The sequence below is a fragment of the Colobus angolensis genome, unplaced genomic scaffold (assembly GCF_000951035.1).
Source record: "Colobus angolensis palliatus isolate OR3802 unplaced genomic scaffold, Cang.pa_1.0 Scaffold99, whole genome shotgun sequence".
Taxonomy (NCBI): Eukaryota; Metazoa; Chordata; class Mammalia; order Primates; family Cercopithecidae; genus Colobus; species Colobus angolensis.
In genome coordinates this window covers 2,054,577-2,072,841 of record NW_012123931.1, presented here as the reverse complement: position 1 = coordinate 2,072,841, position 18,265 = coordinate 2,054,577, and the positions used below count along the sequence as shown (strand labels likewise).

At 51.0% G+C, this 18,265-nt stretch overlaps 1 protein-coding gene across 8 annotated transcripts in view; it reads left to right on the top strand.

Moving 5' to 3' along the window:
• LINGO1 (leucine rich repeat and Ig domain containing 1) overlaps nucleotides 1–18,265 on the top strand; it is a 212,439-nt gene that overhangs the window by 137,735 nt on the left and 56,439 nt on the right. For 7 of the 8 annotated variants that reach the window (XM_011932836.1, XM_011932837.1, XM_011932844.1 and 4 more), the window contains one exon: nucleotides 10,778–10,863. The exons of the other annotated variant lie outside the window; for it this stretch is intronic. The gene's annotated coding sequence lies outside the window, so the exon portion shown is untranslated. The remainder of the gene's footprint in view (nucleotides 1–10,777; nucleotides 10,864–18,265) is intronic. 8 annotated transcript variants of the gene reach the window in all.

Genomic DNA, 18,265 nt, shown 5'->3' with positions numbered 1-18,265 from the left:
ATGCATCTCAATGCCATGTGCCAGCCAACACCTTCACTTTCTTGTTCAGCCAGACCTGGGTTTACCTCCATTGGCACTGGATCACCTGGGCAAATCGAACGGGGCAGTGGGTGGACAATTGGGAAATCTGACATAACCACAAAGCACTTTTTCACTTTGGCTTGGGAGTGCATCCGTGCTAGAAGGCTGACTGTCCTCACTGTGTTTTTGAAGGCTAGGTAGGGAGGCAAGGAAGAGCTTCCCTGCTTGAGCCACTTTTGCTAGGGCAGAGGGAATCTGGGAATCCCAGCATAGCTGCCTGAAGTGGAGCATAGGACCAGCCTAGCCAGGATAGAAGGCACACATAGTAGGGGCTCAGGAGACAGGCCCTGGCCCCTGGGGGGCAGGTTATGTTATTTTCAAAGCCCTGTGTAAGGTGGTAGAGAGTCCTGGACTTTTCACAGTGGGAGACAGAAAATGTCCCTCATTAAGACCTGACCCCAGCCCCACACTAAACCCTGATCCTGGACAGACTGAACCTTGATCCTGGTTCTACAGTGAGCCCTGATCTCAGTTGCACACTGAGCCTTAGTCCCAGCCTCACGCTGAGCCCTGATCCTGAATCAACTGAACCTTCTTTCGGGTCCTACACTAAGCCCTGACCCCAGCCACACACAGAGCCTTGATTCAAGCCTCACACTGAGCCCTGATCCTGAACAGACTGCACCTTGATCCTGGTCCTACACGGAGCCCTAGACCCCAGCCACACACTGAGCCTTGATGCTAGCCTCACACTAAGCCCTGATCCTGAACAGACTTAACCTAGATCCTGGTCCTACGCCGAGCCCTGACCCTGGCCCCACACTGAGCTCAGCATTGTTGTGAATATGCCAATAGAGAAGCAGGTGCCAGGGTAGTAGGGGTAAATGGCCCTGTTTGTCCATTCCCACTGCCAAGTCTGCTCTCACTGGACAAGATTCCAGTGCCAGGCCCTGCACTAGGCTCTGGAATTGCCTAGATGAATCAGCCATGATCCCTGCCCACAGGGCTAGTGGGGGGGCACAAGCAAACAGGTGATGAGAGCACCAAGTGATCAGAGCTGAGGTGGGGGAGGCCCGGGGGACTGGCAGGGACACGGCTCTGCATTCAGAGTGTTCCTCTGGCAACAGGTGGGAGATGGAGGTACTGGAGGCAGGGGCCAGTGAGGGGGCTGCGATGGGGTCCCCGAAGAGGCAAGGATGGTGCCCATGGGCAGTTTAGGGAGTCTAGGGTAAGTGTTCTCCCAGCATAACTGACTGTGACCCCCCAGACCACCTCAGCTCATGGTGAACCAAGGGACTTACCTGTGAGAGGGTTGATGGTGGGGGCACTGGGCTGATGATGACACCTTGCAAGGGAGGCAGGTGTATACATTCCATGGAAGAAGAAACAGAAGCACAGGCACTGCCTGATGCCCCTTGGCTTGAAATAGCAAGGCTGGGCATGTTCCCGAGTCTTGCCTGCCCCCAGGCCTACACGCTGGTATTGCTGGGGGTGAACTTGCAGTAGGAGCTGGGGGCTTCTTTATGACTCCTCCACTCTCGCCTCGGTGAACATAGCCTGGGCATCAGTGGGAGCAGGGGAGCCAGCCAGGGGAGTCTGAGCCAGTCAGCCTGGCATCCAGGGCTGGGGCAGGACTTCCAGCACAGTTGAGGTTCTTGGAGCAGGGGGAGTGGGGAGGGCCTTAGTTGGGTGGGGGACGGGACATCAGGCTGAGGCCTCCGACCACAGACTCAGGGCTTGGGACTAGCCCAGGAAGGAGGATCTTCTGCCTCCTTCACCCTCCCCTCCCCATTCCGGGTGCTACCTCTGTGGATTTCCAGGCACTCACACCCATTCCCCTCCTGCCATGCTCCAGCTGCTTCCGAATAGCCGGGCTGGAGAAGCCATCCAGACAGCCGCCTACTGCCCACCTGGGGAAGCCCAGGCCCTGGGAGGGTAGGGAGCTGCTCAGGATCATGGGGCTCTGCCTCCTGCATTGAAGAGTCTGAAATCCCATGATCTTGAATTTACACTTTTATTTATTTGTTTTTTAAAAATGGGGCTCACTGTGTTGTCACCCAGGCTGGAGAGCAGTGTTGCGATCATGGCTCACAGAAGCCTCAACCTCCTGGGCTCAAGTTATTCTCCCACTTCAGCCTCCCGAGTAACTGGGACTACAGGTGCACCACCATTCCTGGCTTTTTTTTTTTTTTTTTTTTTAAGATAGGGTCTTATTATGTTGCCCAGGCTGGTCTCGAACTCCTGGCCTCAAGTGATCCTCCCGCCTCAGCCTCCCAAACTGTCAGGATTACAGGTGTGAGCCACTGCACCCTGCCTAAAGTTATACTTTAAACAAGGATTCTATGTGTTTGAATCCCTGGAGGCCTTCAGGGGCGTGCATGTACACAAGTTCACTGGTACACAGGCAGACGCCCCCAGGGAGCCCCATGCCCGAGACATGTCCACTGCCTCCCTGGTTCCAGGTGCCGTAAACCACTGTCTCAGTTAGTCCCCTCAGCAGTCTGTGAGGCTGGGTTATTCATCCACAGGTGAGGGAGCCAAGGTCCTGGAAGTAGGCCACAGCCACACTGCTAACTGCAAAGGCGGAGCTGGCCTGACAAGCTCAGATCCTCAGATCTTGGGCAAGCTGCCTCCTCCACAGATCACGCCTTCCTTTCTCCAAAGGCCTCTAGCATGCCCACCCACCCCATCCCCTGCGGCCTCCCACCTTGCCCCAGCCACAACCAATGACTCTTACCCCCACTCCCCACAGCCACCCCCTCCAGGCCCTTGCTCAGGCTGCCTCTGGCCCCTGGAGCTTCCCTCCCCACACTCTATCTGCCCACACCCCCCATCCTTCTAGGCTGGACCCAGGTGCCACTGCCTTCATGGAGACCCTGTGCACACTCACCCAGAGTGTACACACTGGCTCAGATCCCAGAGCCCTCCCTGGGCACTGCCTTGAGCTTGTTGCCCAGCCCCTTCTAGGCTCCTGGCCTCCCTGCGTCTGACTTGGCAGCTGCGTGGAGGGCAGGGGAGTCTCTTTGCCCTAGCTTCCTGGGCCAGTTGACCCCTGGGCCTGGCACACAGTAGGTGCATGGGAGGTCACTGGGGTTCTTGCCTGGAGAGGGACTGCACCTCTACAAACCCATCCCTTTCCTTAGCAGTCCTGGGTCAGCTGGCTGTTTTGGGGCTGGTCCCCACCCCCAGCCCAGCTCCCCTGCAGAAGACCAGCCCTCAGGGTCCTAATTTAGTCCTGGCTGGCTGGGGATGGGGGCTGGCTTCTGACCCCAACAGACCCTGGTGCACCTTACACCACGCCCAGGTTCTGCAGTGGTGGGGGAGTGGTTGCGGGGGAAGGCAAATCCCAGCTTTGAGCTCACAGGCCAGTCTTGGGGCCTGGCGGGTACAGGGACCAGCGTTTTCCAGCCCTATGTGCTAAGCACTAGTAGAAGGCTGCATGGGACCCTCTGCCTAGGTCCACTTAACCCTTCTAATTACTGGCTCTGTGAGCTTGAGCAAGTCATGTAACCGCTCTGTACCTCAGTTTCCCCATCTGTTAAATGATATGATAATAAACCTATCTCAGAGGGTTGCTGGGAGGATTCAATGAGTCAATACAATGCAAGGCACGTTGCACAGCCCCCAATGAATGGTGTGCACTTCCTAAATGTTGACCGTCACCACTGTTATATGTTATAGGAGCAATGGGCCCACGAAGGCAGGGTGTGGGGGAGTGTTTGGGGAGAGTTTCCAGAAGGGGTGACACCTGAGCAGTTACTTAAAAGGTGAGGCACAGAAGGCAGGAAAGGACATTCCAGAAAGAGGGACCCATACAGGACAAAGGCCTAGAGGCAGCTTGGGGGACATGTAAGGGAGTTGGGAGCATCTGGATTTAAGGTAAGACTGGAAAAGGGGAGACCAGAGCTGGAGGTGCCCAGAGGCTGTGTCCTTAGGGTCCTAGGGTGTCACGCTAGGGAATTTGAATTTTGTTCTGCAGCCCGTGAGGGGTTATGGGAGGAGGAATTTTTTCTTTTTTACCATAAAAGCAATATTTGCTCAAGCACAATTATAAAATGGAAACAACATAGAAGTGTGTCCTGTAAAATAGGAAAGTCCCCCTTTGCCTTTAAAGCCCACTCTGCCAATGTCCCACTACTGTTGGCCTGGTATGTTTCCTTTCAGAACATTTTCTGTGCTGTTGCAAACATATTTATTGTGTATTACTAAGAAAGGAAACGGAATCATATTATGCACATTACTCCACCGGTTCCATTTTTCACTTCCCAGTATATTGCGGGCATCAGTCAATGTCACGGCACCCAGATCTGCTGTGTTCTTTTTAATCGTTGCCTAATATTCCATTGTTTGTACAAAGCATAATTTATGTAACTAGTCCTGGGTTGATGGATATTTAGGTTGTCTTCCATTTTTCACTCTTGCAAATAATGCTTCGGGGAACATCCTTGTATATATCTTGCTGACACCCATAGCCTTTCCGCAGGATAGATTTCTAGATGCAGAGTGGCCAGGGTGAAGGGTCTGCCTGCTCTGTTTTTAGAGCAACCATGCTCTTCCCAAGGTTGGGCCAGCTGACGCTGCCCCCTTGGTATCCGAGAGTGACCATTTCCCCACACTGTCTTCCGCATTGAACATTCTCAATCTTTCAGATATCTGCCGATCTAGAAAAATATCTCACTGTGGTCTCCGCACTCACTCCGCTCCTCCCCAGTGAGGCTGAGTGTCTTTTTGTGCAGTTTCTGCCCATGGGTATTTCTTCCTCTGTGAATGGACTGTTCACATCCTTTGCCCATTTTTCTTTTCTTTTTGCCTTTTTCTTATTGATATAAAAGAGCTTTCAGTGCATTAGGAATTTAAAAAACTTTTGTCTGTTTTGTGTGTTGGAAATATTTTCCCTAGTCTGCTGTTTGTCTTTTTTAACTTTGTCTGTGGTATCTTTGGCCATAGAGAAGCTTTAGATCTTTATTTAGTCAAATCTGTCAGGCTGCTCCTCAGGGCTTCGGAGTTTCGCGTCTGGCCTGGCGAGGCTTCCTGGGCTGGTTTTAAGTGGAACGGGGATGAGGTCATATTTGTGACTGTGAAAGGCCGTCCTGATTGCCACTGTGTGGATGGGGGTGGCTGGGGTACTGCAGGTAGGAGGACAGGAGGCAGCTGAGACCCTTGTGTCCAGAAGGGGGTGGGGAGAATTGGGGAGAAGATGAGTTTGAGAAATATTCAGGAATTGGCTGACTGTGGTGACAGGATGCGAGGTGAGAGAGGGAAAGAGAGGATTCTGGAGTGATGCTTGGGTGTTTGGCTTGGGAGGCTACAGGACTGGTGCCGCCACCACCACCCTGAGTTGGGGATAGGACTAGGGAGGGAAATGCGTGCAGGTGCACATGAGTGGTCACCTTGGCAGGGCCACATGTACATAGGAGCACATACATGCACACATATATACATGCTTGGAAATTCTGGAGATTGGTGCCTCTGTATCATGGCCCTGTGGGCGTCTGGTTTTTGTGAAGTACCTATTCTCTACCAAGTACTGTGTGAGACAGACAGACACACACACACATACACACACACACACACACACACACTTTAATCTCTACTGCCATATGAGTATGGCATTAGAGATAGGGAACCAGTCCCAGAAAGGGTAAGTAATATGCTGAAGGTCACAGAGTTAGTAAGTGGCAGAAAGAAGAATTTTTCTCCATCTTGGATCTAACCACCCACAGACAGAATTTCTGCCAACGGCATTGAGGAGGAGCTTCCATTCATTTCCAACCTCACCACTGCGGTTTTATCAGGGACTCTTAGGGATGAGTGCTGGAGCTGGACTGCCTGGGTTTGAAACGACCCCATTCCTTTCAAGATATTTCACCTTTCCATGCTTCAGCTTCCCCATCCTAGAAACCAGGATGGTCAAGGTACCCACCTCGAGGGCGTGTGTGGGAAGCAGATGAGTTAGCAGATGGAAAGCGCTTAGCCCAGGGGGCTCACTGGGTGCGATTTGTGGGGACCATGATGATTATGACAATCACAGTGGCAATGGTGTTCACCCCTCACCTGGGTGTCTGCCACTTTCCCTCCTCCACTCCCCTCCCCTCCACCCTCCCTCCGCCTGTCCCCTCTTTCCTGTGCCAGCTCTTCCTGCATTCCCATAGGCGCTGCCTTCACCATTTGCCTCTGAACCTTTATCCTCTGTTTTCAGCCCCCTACACCCTTGGCAGACAGTGAACTGAAGCCCAATCAATCAGCAAAAACCATTCAAGGGAAAACGATTCATGTTGCACTCAGGGACTCCTCCCTCAAAGCAATTCTAGTCAGGCATTTTCCAAGAGCCTGTGCATTCATCCCAACATTGCCTGGGCCTCTGTGAATCAGACTGTAAAGTCGAAACCTACAACCCCTTCCTCCCTGAGTGAGATCCTCAGTGGACTTTGGAGTTGAGGGTCTGAGCTGACCCCAGCCCAGCCAGCTCCACTCTAGCCAGGAGCCATCCTTGCATCCCTGACCAGTTCCTTATCTCAAGCCTATCTGAGCAAATGCTGTAGCCATGATGGTGGACTCAAGGTGTCCAAGCAGGGTGAAAACCTCAGCCTTCACCCAATTAAACATGTCTCCTTTACAAAAAAAACAAAAAACAAAAAACAAAACAAACAAAAAAACTACAAACAAACAAACAAAAAACACCACACACACACACAGAAATTACCAAATGTACGATTTTGAATTTCTCATCATTAAAATTAACTCCCAAGTAGATAGATGCTCAAGGCAAAGAATGGAGCAGAGACTGCTGATTTCCTGGTGTGACTTTGTTTTCGGTTGCACTGGATCAGTCACACCTGTTGATCTTGTAGGTGGATTCCACTGCCACCAAGGCTTACTTATTGGGGAAAGAGAGAAGTCGCAGGGGCATTTATCAACAGGAAGGGCTTTCCCTTGGGTTGCCTGCTAGTGCCCCTGTTATCTTAAGGGGTAGCCTCTTCTCTTTGTTCCTCGTGTTGTCCCACAGGAGCACCCAACATTTAAGGTGATAATTGCCAAAGTAAAACACCAGTAAGTTCAAAATATAAACCTGCAAGTAAGCTTGCAGCTCCGAGGCCCTGTGGCCTTGTGGAGTTTTCCTTATCCCCCTGAGTTGTGGACAGATGACTTGGGGACCTTTCTGGGAGCTGGTCCTGGACCCAAGTCAAGGATAGAGCTCTGAAGATGCCCCAGCCTTTGCCCTAAAGTCAAGTTCAGGCCCTCGAATGTAGGCATAGGCCCCAACTCTCATGGAGATGCCACCACCTGCCTCAGCTCACACCTCCCTTCTCCATGTGGGAAAGGTCCTTCTAGTGGAGCCCATTGCAGGGCCTGGAAGATCTCCCTTTTTCTTGTGGATAGGGAACTCTTGAACTTGGGAACTGAGATTATTCTACCCCCATTGAAATTTTAGTTACTTAGAGTCTCCCAAAAGGGGGTTAGTTCTCTCATTCATAAAGTCATCCAAACATGTTCTAACAACAAATTCAGCAAGGTGACCTGCCCCCAAAGGGGCACTGGGGATGTTGTAGGATAGGCAAGGTTGTGCTGCACTAACCGGTACCGTCTGAACTCTCAGCGATTTAACGCAACAAAGGCTCTCTTCCTTCCTCCGTTTACCACATGAACTCACATTCCATGCCCGGTGTGGGATGTGGGCAGGGTGGTGGAGCTCTGGTCCACACAACAATTCAGGGATCTAGGCTGCCAGGAGCTCCATCATCTTGTAGCCCCTTCCAGAACATGTGACTTCCAGTCGCCATGGCAGAGAAGAGACAATGATGAGGTCTCTCATGGGCTCTGAAATGCTTTGGCTCAGCAATGACACGCATTGCTTTTGTTCACAGCCCGTTGGGCAGAACTTCTCATATGGCACAACTAACTCTAAAGGGGCTGAGGAAATGCCAAGGAATTGTGCTGACATTCAGTGAGCAATAAAATTCTCTGGTACAAAGGCTGTTATGGGACCATTTTCAGAGCCAGGTTTCAGAAGCCAAGGCCGTGACTCCTCTTTATTCTCTCCACCTGGGGCATATTGAGTGGTTGCTATGGGCTGTGTAATATCCTGATCACATCTACACTGTCCGGAAGGTGAGGAAGAGGATGGATTCTAGTGGGAAGCTAATCAGGGAGCTTCCAGATACACAGTGTACAAGGACAATGGATCCCTCCATGGGTGTTGCATGTAGGGTTTGGCCAAGGACCTAGTCAGGTGTTCTGACTCCAGGACACCTGGGATCAAGGACTGGCTCTCCCCTTATTAACTGTGTGACCTTGAGTTAGTTGCCTCTCTCTACCTTGGTTTTCTCTTCTGTAGAATGGGAATATTAATAACATCTCTGTCTTTTGGGGCGGTTGTAAGGACTAAGTGAGTTACTATGAGTAAAGCGTTCAGAATGGTGCTAGGCAAATGCTAAGGGCTCTATAAATGTTAGCTATCACCACCTCCACAACTCTCATCACCACCATCATCGTCATTATCATTATCCAGTACCAGATGCTCTTCTAGGTATTGGGGGAATGAACACCAAGGTCTCTGGTTTCACATGTAATGGAAGAGATGGAAAGTAAATAGGTAAATACTTTAAATAATTAAGATGTTTATCTCCAACAGTGATGGCGCTAAAAAAATAAATCAGGCACATGAAAAGATAGATGCTCATCATTATTAGTCATTAAGGAAATGCAGATTTCCTTAATGCAGATTTCCACAATGCAGGCCGGGCACGGTGGCTCACACCTGTAACCCCATCTCTTTGGGAGGCCGAGGCAGGTGGATCACCTGAGGGTGAGGAGTTCAAGACCAGCTTGGTCAACATGGTGAAACCCCGGCTCTACTAAAAATACAAAAATTAGCTGGGTGTGGTGGTGCGCACCTGTAATCCCAGCTACTCAGGAAGCTGAGGCAGGAGAATCACTTCCCCACCAGGGAAGTGGAAGTTGCAGTGAGCCGAGATCGCGCCACTGCACTCCAGCCTAGGCGACAGAGCGAGACTCCATCTCAAAGAAAAACGAAACAAACAAACAAACAAAAAACCCCAAAAAACCCCACAATGCAATACCACTATGTATCATTACATTGACTTTGAAAATGGCTAATACCAAGTGTTGGCAAGGGTACAAAGCCACTGGAACTCTCCTAGGTTGCTAGTGGGAATGCAAAATGGTATAGCCAACTTGGAAAACAGTTTGGCAGTTTCTTATAAAGTTAAAAATAGGCTTACCACACAACTCAGCAATCCGACTTTAGGTGCTTACCCAAGAGGAATAAAAACTTACATTCACACAAAAACCTGTATGTGAATACTTATAGTGGCTTTATTCATAGTCTCCAAAAACTGGAAACAACACAAATGCCCTTCAGCTGCTGAATGGATAAACAATGGAGTACTACACAGCAACAAAAAAGAAAGACATTTGGTTTCAAGAGGCAGCACAGATATTAATCAATCTGAAATGCATTATGCTGGATGAACGAAACCAGACTCAGAGGGCTACGTTTAGATGACTCCATTTGTATGACACTCTGGAAAACACAAAACAACAGGAACAGAAAACAGATCAGTGGATGCCAGGGGTAGGGGCTGGGAGGAGTTGACTACAAAGAGACAGCATGCAGGGATTTGGGGGTGACAGGATTGTTCTGTACCTTGATGACTGTAGTGGTTACACAGCCGCACGCAGTTGTCAAAACTCATAGACTGTGCACTAGAGAGGGTCAGTTTTACTGTAGGGTAATTATACTTCAATAAACCTGATGGAAAAAGTTTGCTGTGGGACTGTTGAAACAAGGAAAACCAAATGACAAGTCAGTCTGTCAGGGCAGTGAGACACAGTGAGGACGGCTTCCCCCAGGGTGACCTATGGAGGACTTTGGAGACCGTGAAAAGGAGGTGGTCACAGAGAGCTTTCTGAGGAGGTGGCAGGTGGCCGTGTGGCCTGGAGGGGAGGGGAGGGTGGCCCACAGGTCAGGGCTGGGTTGGGCAGTGCCCTGTGGGCCAGGTTAGGGGGCTTCACCCTCCTCTGGGCATAGTGGGTGCCACTGAGGGCGTAGGCAGAGGGTGATTGAAGCACAGATGCGGGCAGGATGGTCCAGGAGGTGGGAGGAAGGGAGATAGCACCTATGGCCATGTCTAGGATGAGTGATGGGGGTGCAGTGAAGAATGAGGAAGGACAGATTGGGGAGTCACAGAGAGAGTGTTCCTAAGGGAGGTCAGCTGCCAGAGACCACAGGCTGAGGCGGGAGAGCTGGGGGGCTGATGGGGTCCTTGGGGACCTTGCTGAGGATATTGAGGGGTGCTGGGGCTGAGGACATGTAAGTGAAGCTTCCAGGAGGCAGGGGACAGATTTGTTGGTAGCAGTGGGAGTCTCAGAGAGAATGGGGTGGGGTTGTCTGTCTGTGTATCTATGCACGTGAACAAAACTTGCAGAGTTGGGACTGACCTTTGGAGAACATGGAGAGAGAGTGAGAAGGTTAGGGGCTTAGATGGGGCCTTGAATGCCAGGCCAGGGAGTTCATGCTCCTGAGGGTGTGATTGGTTAAGGGCTGACCACTCCAGGGTGCTGGGGAGTGGGCAGGGATGGCACTGAGGAGCATGTCCTGTGCTGGGAGGCAGCACCTGAGCCCCACTGGGCTGGGCAATGGGGATCCACCGTGGGGAGCTGTGCTGAGGTGGGCCTCACCCGGTGTAGCAGGAAGCCCCATCTTTGCCCCACTAACCTTGCTCTTCCCCCACAGTGCATGCTGGGACTGCGACGGACAGGCTGCTACACCCCAGGCCCCCAGAGGCCAGTCTGTTTGCCTCCTGACGCCATCTGACCCAGGTAGGGGAGAGCGAGGCAGGCTCACCCTGCCTTATGCTTCTGTGCTGGGTGGGAGGCTCTGGGGGTAAGGACCAGGTCCCCCGACTCAGACTGGCCTTTAGCGAATGAGCCCCTGCCAGGGGCCTTGGTGGGGGACACAGTGTGGGATTTGAAGGCCCCAGCAGCAGAGGGGCCTCCTATGGAGGAGTTCCTGACATCTGAGAAGGAAGGCCACCCCTCAGCCATTCTTCGTCACCAGGTTGTGTCCCCGAGATGCTGAGAGGCACTGGGACACGCCATCCCTGCAACCTCAGCATTGTGTCCCATGCTCATTGCCTTTGCTCAGGCTGTTTTGCGCCACACACCCGCCAAGTGCCTTCGGTCAGAAGGTTTTGCTGTTCAGCTCCCTTTGCTGTCACCTGGCTTTTCACTGCCGCTGCAGTGCCTGATGGCGCTAACTCTGGAAGTTCCCAACTCTCTGTGGGACATCCCTCAGCACCCGGAACTAGCCTGTCTCAACTTTCAGTCCCCCTCTGTGGTGGGCCTGAGAGAGGTCATTTCTCCACCACTCCTGGACATTCCAGGTGAAGGCTTTCTGCCTGGTGCCATATCCCCCCAAGGGATGGGATAGGGTAGCAGGTAGGGTTGCCAGAAAAAAATACTGATGTCCAGTTAAATTTGGACTTCAGATAGACAACAAATAATTTTTCAGTGTAAATATATCTCAAATATTACATGGCACATACAATTTTATTTGCCAAATCTGGCAACCCAAGTTGGGGGGCTGAACCCCCAGTCTCCCTCCTCCTCTGGCCAGACCTCCTTGCTGGGCTCACCCTGGCCTCCTCAGATCAGCTGCCTCCAGTGGCTGTTGCAGGTGTCCTGGAGTCAGGGGCAACCAGCCTGCCCAGGCCACAATCAAGGGGCATTTCCTGATCCCCCAGCTGCCGCAGGCCGTCCCTAGGACAGAGACCTGGTGGCTCTCACTGGGGGCTGGGGCAGCCGTCCTGGTCTTTGGGCATGCTGTAGGGTTCCTCGTCTTCCCCCATCTGGCTCTCTGACAGCAGAGTCCAGGCTGAGGAGGTCATGGGACAGGGCAGGTTGGGCCTTTGTGCCTGCAAACAGAGCTGAGAGACAGGCATGGAGCTGTGAAGGGAACCAGGAATAGAAAATTGCTTCATGAGCTTGGAACCCAGAGCATTTTGGGGAGCCAGAGTGGGGGTGGGGGTAACAGGGATGAGGCAGTGACAAGTTATGGAGGGCTTGGAATGGCTTACTTCTGCACCCTTTAATATTGGGGAGTCACAGAAGGTATTTACTCCCTGAGCAGAATCATTTTTCTGATTATTAAGGTAATATGTTCTCTATATGTTATCTATCTATCTATTCATCCGTCTATCTATCCGTCTATCTCTTGGTATTTAAAGCATGCAGTTCAAGCCCCTTCTGTAGTCTTTTCCTGCCAAGAGCTAACACTGATAACTCGTTTGATATGTCCCCTTCCAGACTTTTTTCTATGTACTTATCAACATATTTTAAAAGGAAAAACATGGGCTCATATTAGTTATATGGTTCCAGCACTTGATTTTTTACCTAACAATGTCATGTGGATCATCCTAGGTCCTTCCATAGAGTTCTTTCCCATCCTTTTACATCCCTTGTATGATGGTCTGCAAATTATTCATCAGTTATTAATCCTGTTGGCAGCCGTTTAGGTTGTTTCTGGCATTTGGTTATTTATAAACCTCACTCAGGGAACCTCTGGGTTTGCACATCTGTGTGTGCTTCTGCTGTAGTTCTTTTGGGAATGTTTCTGAAAGTGGACTTCCTGAGTCAGAGGGCACCCACATTTCCACATTTGATTTGTTCTGGAAAGCCAGATCAACCTGCAGAAGGTTGAGCCAATTTATGCTCCTACAAACTGTGTGCAAAATGCCCCATTCCCTCACCCTTGTCAATCACAGGAATTATTAATCACTTAATCCCTGCCAGTGTGACAGATAAAAATGATTTTACTTTATGTTTCTTAGACTGCTAATGAGGTTGAGCATATTTGCATATGCTTGTTGGCCATTTCTGTTTCTTCACTTGTAAATTGGTTGTTCATGTCAAGTACTCCGCTCCTGTATCCATTCATTCAGGAAGTGTTTACTGAGCACCTACTATGTGTCAGACACTGTTTTGGTTATGGACCAAACAGTGAACAAAACTGATGAAATATACCTGCTCCAAGGAATGTAAGCTGTGATGGAGGAGAGACAGACAAGGAAAAAATACAGCGTATGTATGGGAGTGTTAAGGGCTAAGGAAAAAAATAATCAAGCAGAGGAGGGAGATGGGAAGTGCTGGGCAACTTGGACATGGTCATCAGGGAAGGTGTCTTTGAGAGGTGGCATTTAAGTAAAGACCTGCAAGAAGCGAGAGACTGAGTTGGGTGGATGTTTCGGGGGAATCGCCTTCCAGAGGGAACAGCAGGTCTGAGGACCCTGAGTTGGGAGCAGACCTGGCTTGTGGGGACATGGCAAGAAGGCTGGTATGGCCGGAACAGGGTGAGTGAGGGAGAGAGTGGGCCATGCAGCTGAACAGGGACCACACGCTCATCACTCAGGACCTGCAGGCCGCCTGGAGGACTTGACTGTTACCCAGAATGAAGTGAGGAAAGCCATGGAAGGTTCTGCATAGTGACATGGCATGATTGGAATTACATTTTAACCAGATCCCTCTGGCAGCTGTGAAGCAGGGAGATCTGACAGGAGGCCGTTTGTTGCAGTGATCCAGGGAGGAGGCGATGGAAGCCTGAACCAGGGAGTCTTGGTGGAGGTGGGCAGACGGGGATGGATTCCACATGCATGCTCAAGGTAGAGCCAATAGGATTTGCTGACAGATTGGATGAGGTGGTGTGTGAGAGAGAGAGAAGGGAGCCAACCATGACTCCAGGGGTTTTGGCCCAAGCATCTAGGAGTGTGGGGTTACCATTGATGCAGATGGGGAGATCAGGGAGGAGTGGGTTGGTGTAGGGGAGAGGAGTGGCTCAGTGGTGGACAAGAGTGCTGAACAACTGTGAGTCATTTGTAAAAAATGGTTACATAATGTGTGGGACCCAGAGCACAGTGAAAATGGGTGACTTTATGTTAAAAAAAATTAAGAATTTCAAAGTGGGAGGTGACAATAGAGCATTAAACCAAGCCTGGGGCCCTTCTGAGTGCAGAGCCCAGGTCACACACCTGTGAGCCAGCCCTGGCAGTGGACTCATAAATTGTGAGATGCCTGTAGACAGTCTGGCAGAACCATGGGGTTGACAGGTGGATGTGTGTGGCTGGAGTCCAGGGGACAGGTCTGGGCTAGAGATAAAAATTTGGGGCCATCAGCATAAAGACAGTATTTAAAGCCATGATGTTGGATGAGAGCATTGAAGGAGAGTAGGTAGAAAAGACCAATGTCCCAGCCCCAAGACCTCCATCAGTTAGAGGGTGGGGAGCTGAGGGGGAACCGAAAAGGTGACTGAGAAGGAGCAACCAGTGAGATGGAAAAGAACCAGGCATGTATGTCCTGGACGCCAAGGGCAAGACACATTTCAAGCACCTGTCAAATGGGGCTGAGGATGCAGACTGAGAACTGGTCACTGCCTCGGCAACGGGGAGGTCACAGGTGACCGTGATTTCAGCGATTGGGGGCGGTGAAATGCATCTTATTGATTTGCAAGAGCAAGTGGATTTAGAAGAGGTTAAGGAAATTAACTCCTTATTTGGCATATGTGCAAATCATTATTCACAAGTTTTGTTTTTTTTTTTTCATTTAAGTTTATGGGATTTATTTAACCCCTTAAAAGTTTTAGATTGTCCTGTGTTCAAGTCTATCACTCCTTTCCTTTAGAGTTCCTGGCCTTACCCACTGCAGAATTTTAAAAATATTGGCCTATACTGTTTTCTGGTTGTTTTTGATATTCACAAATATTTAAATCTCTAGTTCATCTGAAATGTATTTCTGTGTGTGGTTTGAGGTAGGGATCTAAGTGTTTTTTTTCCCAAATGACTCGCAGTTGTTTCAGCACTGTTTATTGGGTCAGCATCTTTTCCCTGCCGCTCTGAAGCTCCATTCCTGTCATCTGCTGAAATGTCCCAAAAGTCTCATGTCTGTCCAGGCCTCGCTGTTTGATTCCATTGATCTTTGCCTGGGGAGAGATTTAGGAAGTTGAGAAAATAGACTTGGTGATTGATCGGAGTTGGTGTGAGGAGGCGGGAGGAGTGGAAGCTGACACAGTTACCTTCAGTGTGGGAAGAGGCAAAGGGAAGTCAGGGACAACAGGAGCTCTCAGGACTCCTATGTGCCGGGCACATGGGGCCTGACTTGTCAACCTGCACTGCAATTCTTCAAGGTTGGCGCTCTATCTCACCACTTGCAGATGAGAAAACTGAGGTTCCGAGAGGTTTCATCTCCTGTCCAGGGTCATCGCCTCACAGGTGTGGGGCTGACACTGAAAGGCAGAGCTCTGGGTTCCCATGCCTGCCTTCTGTCCTCAGTGAAGCGAGAGGTGAGGAGGGCGTTCTGGAGGCTGGAAGGTCTCCAGGTGCAGAGTGCCCCCCAACACCCCACTCTGCATCCCTGCCTGCCATTTGGCTGGCTCTTGAAGGTTTTCCTATTCCAAAAGCAACCTGTTAAGACCAAAATACTCCTGGCAGAGAATCACATGTTAAGTTTACAGCTAACATCTTAATTATCAGTTAACTCCTCTGCAGGAATTAGCTGACAGCCAGCTGAGGACACTGAGTGGGGGCTGGTGTGATGTGTATCTGGGTTGGGAAAGGCCAGGAGGGGAGGGGTAAAAGGGGAGGGGTGGGTACCCAGCAATTCACAGCTTCACCCGTGCCTGAGAGGGAGGCGGCACTGAGTCCATGTGTAGGGGAGGTGGGGAGAGCTGGGGAACGAGCACTGCCGGGGTGGGGGGTAGGGAGAGGAATGGCAACTTCTCTGAGGAAACTTGGGGCTGGGGTTCAGAGAGGGAGCTGGCATCTATTAGACACCTGCTGTGTTCCTATACCCATACGCTCAGCCTCAGGAGGAGGAGGAGGAGGCAGAGGCTTGTCATGTGTTTGGTCTTAGGAAGGTCAGGAAATCAGCCACCCATGAGCCACCTCAGGCCCAGCTGCCAGCAGTCACTCAGAGCTAGGACCTGTCTCTGACACCCACAAACCAGATCTGTCACCCAGCCCTGTGGTGTAGGAGGAGAGAGTGAGCCGAGTGAGCCATCTGGGGCCTCCTCCAGTTCCCTGGGGGCCAGTCCACCGTGCCAGGGTCAAGGCTGAGTCTGTAACCACAGTCAGGAGGGTCTGACCCTGGAAGTCTCACCCAGGAGGGTGGCTGAGCTCCTTAGGCTGAACTGGGACACAGCAGGAAGCCCAGGTAGGTACGAGGCGGGGACCGCCTTCCTGCCGACTGCTGCTCCCCACCTCACTGCTGCACGGAGGCAGGGGGAATAGGAAGGATAAGGGACCACTGGTCTAAAGCTGGGGCCTCTCTCCCAAAGGGGCTTCCTCCCCGCCTCGCTTCACTCTGCCCCAGGGCACTGATCTGTGACTTCAGGTGTCATCAAGTGTCTGAAGGTAACCTGCTGCCCAACTCCATCTTCACTGTGTTGGGCTCTGGCTTAGCCTTCCTGGGACCCTGGGGCTAACAGCAGCCCCTGCTTCCTCTCCATCTCTTTTCCCACGTCTTTTCTTCTCCTTCCTCCCTTCTTACCCCATCTCCTCCCTATCCCTCTCCTTCTCTCTCCCTCTACCTTCTCCCTCTTCTTCCCTCTTCCTTGTCTTCCCCTGCCAGCCAACCCTGGCCTTGCACCTAGTTGCTGGCAGTCAGACCCTGAGATATCAGACTTGCTTCTAGCTCAAAGCTAGCCCAGGTCCTGAGTAGCCCTGCAGTCAGGCACATGTCTGGCTGTTCCCTTGTATTCACCTGCACACCCTCCCAGAGGTGCTGCCAGGGCTCAGCTGGGGAGAGGCCCTGCAGGAGGGGCAGGTGGTGATGAAGTAAGGCTTCTGGGAGGGGAAGAACTGTGTCTGGTGCCTGGGAAGCCTGAGAGAGTCTTCCAGGAAGGGGGCCCTGTGTGAGCAAAGGCTGGAGGGATGATAGACAGGGCCTGGGCTGGAGGCTCTAGGGGTGGTGCTTGTCCGTCAAAGGAGATTGAGGCCAGATCCAGCAGGTGGACTTGATTCTGAGGCCCCAGGGATCTGGGGGCCTTGAGACAGGAAACAGCCACAGAGCTGCCTGCATTCTTGTGCCCATCTTCCCTGCCCAGCAGCAGCTGGCCCCCGGCCGCCCTGGGTCCTGCTGCACCGAGTCTGGAGGCCTGGCTTCTCTGCCCAGTTCTGCCTCCAGCTTGTCAAGTGACCTTAGGGCAAATGAACTTGAGCCTGGGCCTCAGTGGCCTCACCTGAGACTGGGACGGTAGCTCTGGACCAGAGGTTTTACAGAGTATGAAGTGTGCCCTGGGTTAACATGTTGCTGTGGTCACCATTGTGACTCAAGTGCCTGCCCTGAGATGCCAGCTCTAGGGACCACGGCTGTGCCTCTGGTAGGGCTCCACCCTCCCAGAGCTGCTACTCTTGTGACAGAGACAAATGTGTAAAATAGAGGTTGAAAATTAGAGACTGCAGACAGACATGTGGCTTGTGGATGTGTTGTTCCATTTTAAACAATTGGGTTTTAAAAAATTAAAATATAATCTACATGCCATAAAAGTCACTATTTTAAAGCATACAGTTCAGTGATTTTTAGCATATTCCCAATTGTGCAACCCTTACCACTATCTAATTCCAGAGTATTTTCATCACCCCAAAAGGGTACATAAACCCTGTACCCTTTAGCAGTTACCCACCATTCTCCCCTCCTCCCTGGCCCTGGCAACCACGAATCCACTTTTGTCTCTTTGGATTTGCATATTCTAGACATTTCATAGAAATGGAATCATACAATATGTGGGCTTTTCTGCCTGGCTTCCATTGCTTAGCACACAGTTTTTAAAGCTCATCCATGCTCTAGTGTGTGTGTATCAGTACTTCATTCTTTTTTTTTTTTTTTTTTTTGGCTGAATGATATTCCATTGTATGGCTATAACACATTTTGTTTATATATGCATTCATGGACATTTGGGTCGTTTTGACTTTTTGGCTATTATGAATAATGCTGCTATGAACATTTGTGTACAAGTGTTTTCAATTTTCCTGGGTCAACTTCTAGGTGCGAAGTTGCTGGGCCATAAGGCGATGTGGTTTGAAAGGCATTAGACAGGGGCGTGCTCTCCAGTTTGCGAGCTCTGGCCACTCCTGTTGCATTATCTTTGCCCCTTCACTCACTTTCATTCCCTCCCTGGCCTCTGTAGGCATCTATGTTTTCAGCCCTTGATTACTGAACAGTGATGGAGAGGAAC